Source organism: Chelonoidis abingdonii, chromosome 7 (assembly GCF_003597395.2).
Source record: "Chelonoidis abingdonii isolate Lonesome George chromosome 7, CheloAbing_2.0, whole genome shotgun sequence".
NCBI classification, from domain to species: domain Eukaryota; kingdom Metazoa; phylum Chordata; order Testudines; family Testudinidae; genus Chelonoidis; species Chelonoidis abingdonii.
In genome coordinates this window covers 52865057-52880136 of record NC_133775.1, presented here as the reverse complement: position 1 = coordinate 52880136, position 15080 = coordinate 52865057, and positions in this window count along the sequence as shown.

Sequence of the window (15080 nt, the reverse complement as noted above, 5' to 3'; positions counted from 1 at the left end):
AGCAGCGCTGGATTCGCTACACCCGTAGCGGACCAGGTGTACAGCCAGCGCTGCAGGAAGGGAGTTGCAGCGCTGGCTGAGCTCTGTAAGTGTGGACACCTGGTAAGTTGCAGCGCTGTAACCCCCTCACCAGCGCTGCAACTTGCAAGTGTAGCCAAGGCCTTAGCATTTCAGTAATGACCTTTGCCTCTGGTGCCTACAAATGTATGGTCAGAACTACTATAGTAAATGTTCCTAATCTATTTCAGAGTGAAGATTCTGTCCCCCAGTGTTTGTGTAATGCCATATGCTATGCTATTTTTGTAAGCATTTGACTAGTGCAGCAAAGACAAATATAAGAAAATGAAAATGTGATCTGAAAAGATTAAGAGATCACAGCTAACCCCACCCAGCTTTTATTTCCTAAATTGATTTTGGAAAGATAGGGTATTTGTTTTCTTTCTTGATTACTTTTCTAGTGATATACTCATCTCTAGATTTTAGTTTCTTTCTATTTAGAACAGGGGTCAGCAACATTTCAGAAGTGGTGTGCCATGTCTTCATTTATTCACTCTAATTTAAGGTTTTGCATGCCAGTAGTACGTTTTTAGAAGGTCCCTTTCTATAAGTCTATAATATATAACTAAACTATTGTTGTTTGTAAAGTAAATAAGGTTTTAAAAATGTTTAAGAAGCTTAATTTAAACTTAAATTAAAATGCAGAGCCCCCTAGACCGGTGGTCAGGACATGGGCAGCGTGAGTGCCACTGAAAAGCAGCTCACTTGCCGCCTTTGGTATGTGTGCCATAGGTTGCCTACCCATGATTTAGAACTACTGGTAATTTCCATGATTTTCTGTATTTGATGCTCTAACTCCTGCCACTCCTCCTCCTCCTCTTCTTACTCTTATCTTTCTCTGATGCCTTCTCTGTAGTTATGTTCTCTACCATCTCTCTGCCCCTTGCTCTCGCTCCTTCCTCTCACTCCTACTTTCTTGAAAATAGAATGTCACTGGCTTACCCCAAACAAAACAAGAGAACTCATTGTAAGTTCCAAATATACAGTCATAGCCTTAAATTATGCATCAATAAAAATGAATGCGCAAGTGTTTTTAACTGCAACGTTACATCAACATCCTATGTGCATACCTGTTTGAAGGTGTTTATAGATGGACATTTATGTGCTCAAGTAAAGGCATGTGTGCTGTTTTGCAGACTCAAACACTTGCATGACCAATCATATTTTTATGGTGGCAAAATTTAGAGGCTCATTTTAAGCCATCTAAAAATGTGGCCGTCTAGTTAATAAGTGGTCTAGAATTTAAAAATGTTCTTTGTCTTCATGTTTTCCGACTCGTTCTTTAGAGCACTGGCTGTCATTTTAAAAAGGAAGAAATATATGCACAGTAACAAGCATCTCAAAAGTACCATGATCAATAATATTTGTGTTGAGAAGAGATAGGTTAAGGTAAGTGTAAGCAAGCCATGCCTTTCAGGCCACAAACTAATCAACAGGGACATGAGGGACTTTCCTTCCTAAGAATAGTGTCTACAACTCCCCCACAAAATACAGGCAAGAAGAGGGTAGGAAACATCCCCGTCGGCAGACAGCACAACCAGCCCTAAGCTGGCTCAGCTGTGAGAAATGTCAGTTATGGAGAGAACTGTCCCCAGCTGCTGCAGCTAATGAGGGGAAAGATGGAGAAATAGGGGCAGAACAGCTTGGAATGTGAAGCAACAATTCTCTGCATGAGGCAGTTGTCCTCACTACTGACAGGAAGATATGAAGTTAGTGGGCTATGTTATTTTTCTCTCTTTGCCTTTCTCTGAAGCACCAGATATTCTCCACTGCCAGTGGCTTGATGAACTGGATAATCAAACCCTGTGTTCCTAGTATGCTTTGAGTTCTTGCAGAATTTCATAGGGTTTCTGTAATGCAGAGAGAGGGATGGGATTTGCATGAATTCACCAAAGTGTCTAGTTGATGGAATATATGGAATTATTTTCTGTGGAAAAATTAACAAATGCTGTCTGTTGCCAATTATCTCTGCTAATAGGCATTGAGTTTCACCTTGTGTTTTCTTCTCTGAGGGACCTTTGCGCTGGGGCAAGTTTGGCAAATGAGAACATTTACAACTGATGTTATTTCTATACTTTCTTCCATTGGAAGTGCCATATCTTTGTGTGTCAGGGGAAATAGCCTTCATTTAATCACATTGCTCACTTCTTTGAACTAAAATAAAAGATATAGATATTGGGAATGAATTAAAGTGGAACCAAGAAGCCTCCATTGGACCCCTCCCTCTGTGAAAACTCCCATTGGACCGCAATGATTACCTATTCTGTTCATTCTCTCTGGGGCACCTGGCATTGGCCACAGCTGGGAGACAGGACACTGGGCTAGATGGACCTCTGATCTGACTCAGTATGGCCATTCTGATGTTCTTAAGAACAGTGCATATTTTACCATACCACAATTTCACAGAAGGAGGGGTCATATTTTTTCCAATAATCTGTGATATGTCATCTAGATGCTAACAATTAAAAATAATTTTTTTTTGTTGTGTTTAAAATGCACATCATTTACTAGTGCATTAACTGAGCTGGTCAGGGGATCTCGAGGAAGCCAACATTTTGTCATAAGATGAATCTCTTTAATAACATCTTCCCTAAACCAACTCATTCCTGACCACAATGACCACATATTCAGGTATGTACCCCTTTCTCTTAAACCCCTCCAAGAGATCCATCTTCTAACTCAACAGGTCTCATTCCTAGGATAAGTCTACACTTGAGTCAGTATGTAGACAACGGACACTGTATGCCCAGCTAGCATAGGTACAATTAGCAGTATAGATGATGAAGCACTGCTTAGGTCAGTAGAGAGCCCTTCATTCTTGACCCCTTGGGCTATATGCTCTCCATGGTCTCTACATGCCCACGCAATGTCTCCTGTATCTAAGGTACCATTTTTAGCCATGTAGTTTCTGGCTGCCTCCTGATATGGGACTCTTTCTCTGCTGCAGTGAGAGGCTCTGGGAGGAGAGGGGTAAGGCATTGGGAAAACCTCTGGCAGCTCCATCTGCCAGAGTCTTCCTCCGCTCCCTACCAGAATATTTCAGTGCTTCTTGTAGCTATGTTTACCCTACATGACCCCAGAAGTGTAGAAAGGGTCTAAGGTGGTATAGTCATCTTGTCCAAATGCCTACCAACTTCCTTGTGAAAATCATCTTTGTCTTTGATCCAGTGAAAGCTGGGTGGAAGAGACCCAAAATACGGTGACTGTCCCTCAGAGGCATTCTTTTCCTTAATGCACTAGATTTGGCTTAGGACAGAACATCATGGAGGTGCCTAAAGCAGTTCAAGGCCTCTATGCTGTCCAATCAACAGCATGAGAACTAACCTAATTTTTCACTAACCAATCCTTATGAAACAATTAATTTGTAGCTGTTCTGGCAGGGGCTAAGGGCAGCAACAAGAGCTGGATTCAATCTGTGTATGGGTCCTCTTCAAAAATAAATAAAGCTGTAGCTTAAGCTCCAGCCCAGGGATGGACTACTACTTTCTGGCTCAGGGAAATTACATCTACTCTCCCTGGTCACTTTTCTATGTGGTCTTCTCCCCTCACTAGTACTCAGTCCTTGGAGAACATGGAACCACAAATACCTTTATCTGAGGGAAGAGGGGAAAAGAAACACAACCCTATATATTTTATTCACAAGAAACGAACAAAGCCCAACCACTATCACCATAGCCAACAAGCACTACTTGTTTGTCTGGTTGAGGTCCAGAACTCTTAGTCCTAAAGCAAACTACCCAGCTAAACTCCATTTATAAGTACAACTAGATTCAGAAGGTTTCCAGGGATATCAGGAGGTGGCTCTTCTTAGTCTGTATGCCTCAGTCTAGAGATGCTGGCGCCACTGCATCCTGCTCCAATGTGTGGCTACCATAGGTGCTGGAATAATTTTTATAGTAGAGGTGTTGAGAGCCATTAAACCAAACTGTAAACCCTGTATGTAATGGAAACCACTTCAAGGCAGTGGGGTGTGGGAACATACCCAGCATCCCTAGTTCCAGCAGCGATGGTTCTGGAAAGTCAGCTCTGTACCACTCCACTACTCAGGCTGCTGTAAAGTCAGCACTGTGCTGCTAGTGGTGGTCAGTCTTACTGCAAACTACAGCACAATTTCTATGACCTTTCATGAGTTACAATAATATACTGTCTTTTATACAATCAGAACACAAACACATTCCAGTTAAAGCAACAAAACACTGTACATGAAGCTCTGGGTAAGTGACATTATAATTTATGTAAATAAGCTGGCTTTTTCCCTTTTCTTCTAAGCCTTGTAGCTCTGGGGCTTTCAAATTAATAAACATCTCAAGATTTATGTGAAATGGGAATAACCGAAGAGTACAGCATAAATCATAGTCCTCTCAGGATAACAAATGTGTTGCCATTGGAATTTTTTTTTTGTCAGAAATTCCAGATTGTTAGAGAATGAGCAGGGGCACCTGGAGGCAGATTGAGTAAATGGGCTTCTTTATTGCAGTACTTATTCCTCTCTACCCAAATGTTGAATAAGCACTGAGTTAATTACATCACACTCTTTTATCTAAGTTAATATGTAAATATCTACATTTACTATAACACCCTAAAACTCTTATTTAGTAATGCAAATGCCCATATAATGAATATTAAGCTATAAGCTGAATATGATTATACTCACCCCTATTTACTGTTTACATCATTAAGCATATCATACAGACATTTTTACCTTGAAGATACATTTCTTTGCAATAATTGTAGCCACAAATTCCCCTAATCAGCAGTTCACAGGGAAGGAAGGAAGGAAAGGGCCATGACCCTGAGCTCGTTTATGTAGCTGGGAAAGGAAGGGTGGGGGAGATAACAATTCTTTACACAAACGGTACCCTTTAGACAACTACATTCAGGGGTGGCTCCAGGCACCAACGCAGCAAGCACCCGAGCCGGCTCCAGGGTTTTTCCACACCAAGTGGCAGGGGAAAAAACAACAACCCACAATCATGATTGATGGCAGCTCCACCATGACGCTTTCTTCCTTGGCGGCAATTCAGCAGCAGATCCTTCACTCCGAGAGGGAGTGAGGGCCCCGCCACTGAATTGCTGCCAAAGAGCCCAAAATGCTGCCCCTTCCCCTTGGCCGCCTCAAGCATCCCAATACAGATGATACCTTTGATGTTAGATAAAATTTAGAAAGTAGAAAATCCTTGTTGCTCACTGAAGGTGGCAGGCAAAATTCTGAAAATGTATGCGAAGGCCATAGACTGACACATTTCCCTCTTCTGAGTGGAAGCGATTGAAAGAGGCAACCTCAGTGCAAATGGCCTGGAGACATGTGCGAAGAGGAAGAGCAGCTCTTGATGATTATCCCTCCTTTGAAACTATGGAAGCTTTTCTAAAGGAACACTGCATTGTTGGGTTTCTTTGTTTTTTAGGAAGCTTGCGTTGGGCTTAGAAGAGAATGAATTAAGGAATAGTCATTTTGTTCAAGATACACTGTTGGCAGCCAGTCAGACTCTAGGAATTGATAAGCTCTGAAGACCCACAGAACCTGTTTTAATGCAACTGTATCTAGTAAAAATAAAAAATATAAGACTGCTTCTGCTCCCCCCTGCTGCCCCTCACCCAAAAAAAGGGTATTGGAGCTAGTGGAAAATACACAGACTCAGCCAGAATTCATCCCTTAGGGCCTGATCCAAAGCCTATTGGGGTCCAATGGGAATTTCTCCATTTATTTTTGGATCAGACCTTAGATTTTATTATGAAAACTCAGATTAATGTTTAAGATTTGTCAGGTTGTCCTCTGCAGTTAAGTACATTTATTATTCTACATTGGGGGGCAAACTCTGCCCTTAGATATGCCTGCAGCTCTTGCTGATTTCAAATCTGGCCATAACTGTTTTATACTTCCCTGTATGTTATCTTATGCTGACTGAGAGCTTCAAAGGTCTGTGTTGGTGCTATTAAAGTTGGCTCCCTTTTGAATTTCTTTTGTAAACTATGCATTATTCAATGTACAGAAACAGCAGTTTTGTTAGAAGTAATCAAAAGACTAAGTATTTGCATATATCAGCATTTCATGGTCTGTTTGAAATTCCATTCATGTTACACATTCTCAGCGTCAAAGTATGGAAAACCTGCTCTTTTCTATTTTTGAAACAAGTTAAAAAGAATGTGCTAATTACAAGAAAGAAAGCTATTTTATGATGGGGAGGAGAAAGGGAAGGAACAGAGCACAGTTCTACACTTTAAAAAAAAAACAATGCGTAAGTCAGGCTAGGGGAAAATCTATTTTCCTTTAACAATTTGCAAATATGTTTATATTCTCTAAAGTTCTTAATTATATCTTAGCATTATAATAATCTAATTACTAAAAATTCAAACAACTGGTTAGCCTTTTACTCACTAAAATAGAATTAAATACATGGGAGCTATGTAATTCTGACTGGCACTTTGGAAGAAGCAGAGAGGGTAGACAGAAAATATATCCTTTTGTGAAAGCTGTAGGGAATAAATTGTTCTACCTTCTACCTAAATAGACACAAGGTACCACTGTTACTCACTGGAATATAACTGAGACATCTATTTGGCTGTACACAAATATTAATTTTTTTACAGGACTGAATTTATGTTAACTTATTTCAGATATCCAGAAATTATGCTTGTTCACATTATCTTTTTCACTTTGGTCTCTAGTTTTCCTTCTAACTATCCCAAGATTGCTTCCTCTGTGTACACAAGGATTTTAGCCACTGATGGAGCTGTCTTCTAGCATAGAGAAGTTAGACTGATGCAACATGATTTAATTTGAAACCAGTCTAGGCATGAACTATGCCACAGTTGAAGAGAATGTTTCAAGAGGTGTGTGAATTAGTTTGGTTTTGTTTTCCAGGTCACAGTACCCATTGAAAAATTGACAAAAATGATTGTGTGTCGACCCAAAGCAACACTTTAAAACATTTTTTGTGGGGGTGGGGCAAGCTGAAATGTTGAAAAATAGTTTGGGATTGAACAAAATGTTTCAATTGACACTATTCTGCTTTCAATAATTTTAGCTTTTTAATTTATTTCAAAATAAATGTAAATAAATGTAAAGTAATTTTGATCAATATGTTGTTTAAACCTGTGAAAATATTTTTGGGAGGGTTAAAAGCTGCTTTTCTTTTTCTTTTCTTTTCTTTTCGGAGCGGGTAGGGATCAAAAGAACTTGATGAATTTGCCACAAATTCATGAATTGCTTTTATCAACCTGAATTTTAATATTTGGGGAGGAAAAGGCTTAGCCAATTTTTTTTTGCTCAGCTCTTGTTTTTAAATGTGCTCTTATTGTCTCATTACACATCTTTTTGTAGTTCAGCTTTCAATTGCTCTGATGAAATAGATCTATATTTGAGTAAAATATTTTGTAATGTTAATCTGATTGGATTTTTTCAGTAGAATTGTCTCTATCTGCCTATTTTAAGCTCTGCAAAACAAAGTTTAAACCCATTAGGGTCAGTGAAATTGGCACATATGTTAAATTTCGCACCTTTGAAGTGTTGCCTATTATAGTGACAGTATCCCATGTATTAAACAACTGCCGGCTTTAATTATAGTATGAACATTGAGATACAGACAAAGACCTGGAATTAAAGCAATGAACAATGTTAAAAATCATTGTAACAACTACTGATAGACTTGCTAAGGATAATACTGGAACCTATTAGTGCTACTATGATCTTGATTTTTTTGGAGGGGAGAGTCAGATATTCTCAAAATATGAGTGATATATCTGCTTTTGCAAATATGTTTGTAACTTTTTATGATGATGCATTACATCATGCTGAATGTTCCGTAGTGTAATCTGATAAACCATTAGCTACAGGTATTGCTCAGTTACACTATCTTTGACTAATGTGATATAGATTGTCAAGGTTTCTTCCAAATATGAACATTTCCTTCTGCATATCACAGAAAAATGCTTCCATTAGCCAAATACACAATGCAATGTATTTCTTAAGTTGGATGCTTTTTTAAAAGTTCAAAAAGCGAAGTCCCTCCCAAGGTTTGTACATTTCACACAGCACTTTAACCAGGGCCAGATTAATGCAGGGGCTTTAGGAGCAGCAACCAGGATCCTGGGCTAAGAGGGGCCTTGCAGGCCTACAGGCCAGATGCAGCCCGCTGCTTCTTTTCATCCAGCCCATGGCAAGTCTCCATGCTGTGGGCTGGTCACTGGTCCTGAGCCTCAGTGCCCCCTCCTGGGGATGGAGCCTTGAGCACCAGCTCACCAATATGGCCCTTAGGTGAGGGGCCTTCAGGGAATCTCTGTGCGCTGCCCCCACCCCCAATGCTGGCTCTGCAGCTCCCATTGGCCAGGTACTGCAGCCAAGGGAGCTGTGGGGGTGGTGCCTGTGGGTATGGGCAGCATGCACTGCACAGAGTGGCCTAGCCCCTCTGCCTAGGGGCTGGACATGCTGGCCACCTCAGGGAGCAGAGCAGTGTGGAAACAGGGCAGGCAAGGATCCTGCCTTAGCCCTGCTGTGTTGCTGACCAGGAGTTGCCTGAGGTAAGTGCCTCCCGCTGGACCCTGCACCACCTACTGCACCCTGACGCTGACTCCTACACCCAAACTCCCTCCCAGACCCCACAACCCCACCTGCACCCCAACCCCCTATATCAGCCCTGAGCTCTGCCCTGCACCCAAACTCCCACCCAGAACCCCCACCCTGAACCTCCTGCTGCACCCCAACTCCCTGTCCCATCTCTTGCCCCACCCCAGAGCCCCCCGAAATCCCCAGCCCTGAGCCCACTCCCCCACTCCAACCCCCCAGGGGACCCACATAATCTAATATTCTCGGGCCCACAGGAGAGTTAATCCAGTCCTGACTTTAACCTGTGATTAATGGTAAAGGAAATTGAAGCTTTCTTCCTTCTCACTTTTGTTTTCATCAAAACTGAAAATCCTAAAGTAAATCTCCACCAGGCTGTAAGGGACCCCAAGTGATTTGCTAGGCTGATTTAAAAAACAGCCATCCTTCAGAGTCTTGAAACAACACTTTAGTGGAATGCGGATCTCTGAAACTGAAAATTCTTCAGAGGATGATCCTTGTGGAAAGTAAAATTCTTTGAGGGAAATGCATAAAAGTAAAAGGCAAAATGAGGTCTTTGCACAAGTGCTAGACTGAACAACAGAAGACCCAGCAGGATTTTTTAAATTAATGTTTTTTAATGTACGGGTATTCTTCTGGTGTACTTTACATCCAGGCCCTGCTTTCTCTGTATAATGTAGATCCACCATCCTCGATTAGTAATGGACTAGTTGAGGGTGGTGGATCTGTAGTATACATTTAGGCTATGCAGACTAAACAGCTAATTTTGCCATGAGAGAGAAATATTGCTGACATTAACTAATCTAGAAAACCTTGCCACAATAGTTGAAACATCAGAGAATGGGGAGAATTTTCTGTAGAAGTTCTCCCCTAGAAAAAGAAGAAAATCTTGCCCCCTGCTCTGACAAACATGATGGTTGAAAAACCAACTTGATCCTCAGTCATTCAATGTTTTGCTCATTTTATTTTTAATTAATAGTATAAATTTACATATGTAATTTCCACACCATTTCAGGAAGAAAAAAAAAGGCCTGGTCAATGGATGCAGGTGGTGAAAAGAGCAAGTCCTTATTCAGAATCATTCTTTGTGTTTCAAAAGCTTTGCCATTAAAATCCATTGTCTTTGAGCTAGGTTGTAGCCCAGACTTGCATGGCTCAGTAGGAGTGCAAAGGGGAGTAAGACCTTCATATCCCCCACTCCAGTCTTGCCTTGGCTGCATCTCAGCTGTAGACATGGAGGACAGATGGGTCTGCAGGCCCAATATTTTCCCTGTCCCACCATACAGATGGGTGGAGATTGGGTGGAGCCCTTGTTCTTGCCAGAGTGGGAAAGGAGAGGGAAATAATTTGCTACTGGTAATGAGGAATGGCAAATTACTTCCTCTTGGTACTGGGAGCAAGGTGGGAGCATAGAACAAATTGGAATAGTCTCTCTGTGAAAGTCCCAAGTCTTTCAATGGACTTTTTTGTTTGCTTCTAATAGAAATACAGACACCATCAACCAAAAAAAAGAAACAGATGAAAGAAAGAACAGGGAAAAAGTTCCACAACAAAAACATGTGCAGAAGGGTTCAGTTTTTGGGAATAGCTTCTAAGCTTCATGAGGGTAGAATCTGGCAGATGGAGGTGGGAAGTGTGCTTATAAGATGCAGTCAACATACCCAGAACCTTTTTCAGTAAGAATACTAAGTACAGTGTAATGTTATAGTAATGTCAGAAAGACTGACACTTTATTGCCTGGGATACAGAATGGAAGCCCCAGTTCTCCTTCAGTGTGGTGCAAGAAAAGTGTATTGGCTAGCATGTACCTTGAAACATCTTAATCGTTTGCTTGATTTTACAATATCTCTGGTTTTTTTTGAAGTGATTCAATCGCAAGAATGATAGCTTATCCCCAGTGCTGCTGCTCTCCAATAGAGCTAGTGCATCCTAATGCTTCCACTCTGATTGACAGGAGCAAAGCTTTATGGGAAACATTAGTGATGCTGCTAGTGAGCAGTCGGTAGGAATAACATAAATAAAAGCTCATAGGGTCAGAAGAACAAAGTAAACACAAGGAAGGGTAAGGGAAAATATTTAAGTTTTCTCACTTGAGCTTTACACTGACAGAGAGAACTCAATTCTGGGAGACTTAGTATGGTGTTTGCCTGAGTAAATATTGAATAAAGATCTCAGGATTTGATCCCTAACAATTCATCTTCTCTGTTTTAAAATGTAAAAACCTGCAGTACCTGGCACTCTCCCAGTCAAGTACTAACCAAGCTGACTTTGAGGTGAGATTAAATGGGTTTATATTATATTATTCAGAGTATGGAGGCCCTAGATAAAAGCTGGCTTTTGTGATGATTTGGGGATCTTGCAGTGAAATTCATGAATTCTCTATGAAGTTGTTGTATCATGGAATGTTTCAGTGTTAATGTGTATCCACCATTGCTGACAAGACCTGAAACAGTTGCACAACAGATTGAGGAAAAAGAGAAGTATTTAACTTTTACCGTGTTTTGACTGGACAAATATATACGTTAACAGATCTGTGGCAATTGAAGTGGGAATTTGTCACAATTAAATTGGGTTGAGCCAAGTAAATATAGAGTAGGAAACAACCTTGTACTGACAGGGAGACATTAAATCATGTAGTCTCTTAGCCCTCTCTAGAGTCTATGTAGCTTATTCTCTTCCCTTTAATTTCAGTGGAGTTATTTCTGGTTTATAATACTATACCTTAAATGACAGCAGAATTGGGTTCTATAGTTCTTTTTAGCGGTTCATAGAAGCATGGTCAATGTTTGCAGTGACAAAGTGTGAAGTCAAGGGGGAGCTGGAAGTCACCTGAGTAAACAACTTTAGGATTTGGTCTCGAGTATTTTGGCCAGCCTTGTCTTAAATCTGAAAGCCTGAAGTACTTCATCTTACCTGGCAATCTCCCATATGAGCACTAACCAGGCTAGAATTTACTTCCTTTCAGGGGTCAGGTAAAATTAAGAGGCCCAGGAAAGCATGGCCCTGTGTCAGAATTAATTAGGTTTAGTTGTATTTTTGCAAGAATCTTCACGAAATCACTGGTTCTTATTTTAGCTGACTAGTTGACCCATCCATAATTGTGACTCAGTAACGTATATGCTACAATTGAGTATATTTTGAGAACCCAGAGCAAATAATAAATACTGGCACGTTGCTCTTAAAATCAAATGTAATAACTATTTTAAAAAGTTGAGCTTTTGTGTAGGTTTCCATTTCTTCCTTTAATTTTTTCTCAGTGTTAAACATTTACATTCAGATCAGAGCTATTCACAAGAGGCATGCAGCTGTGGAATGTGTTGTGTATTGTAATTATAAAGATTTATTTGTTTATTTTTCTCTATGAATAGATTCTCTTATATTGATTCATTCTTACTTCTGAACACCTACATTGAGGCAATGGGGAAAAGATTGGTTTTCTGCAAAATTACTTTAATTACCTTATCTCTGGAGAAGAAATAGTCATTGAAGTTACAAATTTTGTAACAATTTTCCCAAACAGATCTAAACTAATGAAAATAAAACCCCACTTTTCTTTGAGAACATACATAAGAATGACCATACTGTGTCAGCCCAAAGGTCCATCTATCCCAGTCCAGTTTTCCGGCAGTGGCCAATGCCAGGTGCCCCAGAGGGAATGAACAGAACAGGTAATCATCATGTGATCCATCCTCTGTTGCCCATTCCTGGATTCTGGCAAACAGAGGCTAGGGACACCATCCCTGCCCATCCTGGCTAATAGCCATTGATGGACCTATCCTCCATGAACTTATCTAGTTCTTTTATTTTTAATTAACAGTATGCTTTTTTAAGTGCTTTCTTGGAGCCTCAGAAGGGTTGGAAGCTCAGTGCAAAAAAATTTACATATTGGATGCTCTTTGGTCTGGAAATCTCTTGGGAACCAGGCTTTAGAATGAGATTTACAGGATGTTGTGTGGTGTTTGTTTGTTTGTTAGAGCTTTTGTTGTTTTTTAATCAGATCAGAAATATCTTGCGGGGTTTGGTGTTTCTACTTGTTTTGTAAAATAATAGTAATAATCAAACTTATTCTGAGGATTAAACCTATTGGTTTTGGGTAAGGATTCAAAAGTTCTTATTTTATTGAAAGAGGCTTGCTCATCCCTAGTCTTATAAAAACATAACTGAGGATATTCACACTTAATGCCAAATGTGCAGATCAGAATATGATGAACTATGGGCCTGACTTATGCCTGTATAAGTGAGAATCAGGAGTAACTCCAGGGGAGTCAATAGATATAGGCCAGTGTAAAGCTGTTGTAAGTTTGTGAATCAGGTGCCATGGGTGAAATTCATCTGTCAGTGGAAGGATGGGCCAATGACTACACAACACTTACAGCCAGGGGTTAATTTTATGCTGTGTATCAAACAGTGCTAGGCAAAGTAGTTCTTCTCTCTCTCCATTTCTTTTCTTTTCCTTCAGACCTTGGCTTCAGTTGGACTACTTACAGGAGTAGGGACTATTTAGGTGGGTAGGTAAGGTTTAGTCCTTATCTGATGTAGCGTCTTTTGTATTAATGGAATCCCAATGGCTTTACAGGGCTGCATATTTTGTATTGTTGCTTTTTGAAAAGCTGTAATAAAATGCTTTTTAGTTAAACTCTTGCATGCTAAATTTTAGCTCACAGTAGTGTTAAGGCTGAGCGTAACCTCTTTAAATGCAAGGTTCTAACAGAAATTCTGGTATCACTTTAGCAATATTAAGAAATGCCATTTTGCTTGTTAATAACCCCGTCTGCTTGTAGTTTCAAAAGCTAGAATATGCTAGTCAAAAAAATGAGCATATCAACTTGAAGTTTTGAATCCTGTTCTAATGCCCTACTGTGATATTGAGTGGGGGGATCTGTACAGAATGCTGACAGGGAATGTTTTTAAAATCCTAGTGCATCAGATAAATCAATTTTCTCAGCAGTCTAACATCATTTCTCTCCCACTTTGATGTGGGGCAAATGGAATTGCTGAGTCGTGATCTTGGTTCAAGATTAGGTATGTGGCTTGGGCCTAGCCTGGCTCACCATATCAGACTTAAAAAAAGAAAACAAAAAACAAAAAACTATACCTTTGACTTTAAAAATATTAATTAATAAAACTGTGTCCCTGCCAGAAAATGTTTATACAAATTTTCCTTTTCTAGCTGCTTTAGAAATATATTAGCTACAGAAATGATTCCAGCTGCTTCAGTTCACAGCAATGTTCCCTCTGAGTTTTTAGATTGTTAATGAGCGGGGAAGCTTAGGAGACTGTAGTGAGACTGCAGAGAATGAGAGCGGCTCTTGCAGGAAGAAACTGAGACTAGAGGAATTGCTCCAGCTAGGAATGGCTGGGAGTAGCCTGCTAAGGCAGCAAGGACTCTGATCAGACATGGGCTGTACCCAGTTGAAGGCTGGGTGTGAAGACTTTGATATTTAGGTTCGAACTTTAACTTAATAAATCAGAATCTTAGGAGGGCTATTGTGAGCGGACTGGACAAATCTTGTGTGGCATGAGGTTTCAAGAAGGGAAACAGATGTGAGGGGCTGTATGCAGAGCTCTTCTGATGCCCCTAGAGCGGTGTTTCCCAAACTTGGGATGCCACTTGTTTAGGGAAAGCCCCTGGCGGGTTGGGCCAGTTTGTGTACCTGCTGCGTCTGTAGGTCCGACCGATCGCGGCTCCCACTGGCCGCAGTTCATTGCTCCAGGCCAATGGGAGCTGCTGGAAGTGGTGTGGACTGAGGGAACCGTGGGGCAGCACTGGCCTAGTCTTGAGGAATATGAGAACTTCATTTTCTTGGAAGGGTATTGCCCTGACCCTGCTAGCCACAAGAAGGCCATGTTGTGTTTCACATTCATTTGGACCTCTGTAGGCAAAGTGTTCTTCCTTTCCCCTTTCTGTTTTTTGCAGTTACTGTAGCGCCTCTTGGCTCAGATGGTCTAGTCTCACATGAACATTAGATTTTAATTAATCCTGCTGTACAATTTTTGCCTCATGTGGATGATGTCACGCTCCTGTTATCTACCCCTTAATAACTGATTATAGCCTAATTGAACGTACTAGAGGAAAAAAGACATGATGTCAGGATATAAAGTTAATTAAGGAAAATCAATTTGCAATCCTTTAAATTGCATTAAGGACTACTCTTTAAATTGCCTAATGTATCTTTTTTCCTCCTTGTTTGGGAAGGTAAATAGCCACACTGTAGAAAAATGTATGCAATATGAAACAGTAAAATTAGTGGGTAAATTAAATTGTAAATGACTTAAGACTGGTTTACAGTTCCATTGTCTCTTATAGACTATCTAATGTACTCAAAATAATACCTTGCCTAGTGTTCTGTATTTTCTATTTTTTTCTCACTTTTTGTGATAGGTTGGACCAAGACACATCCTAGTTTATTAGAGAAGTGAGTAGCTAAGGCGTAACGTATTCCAGTTGTGTGTATCTTTGTTT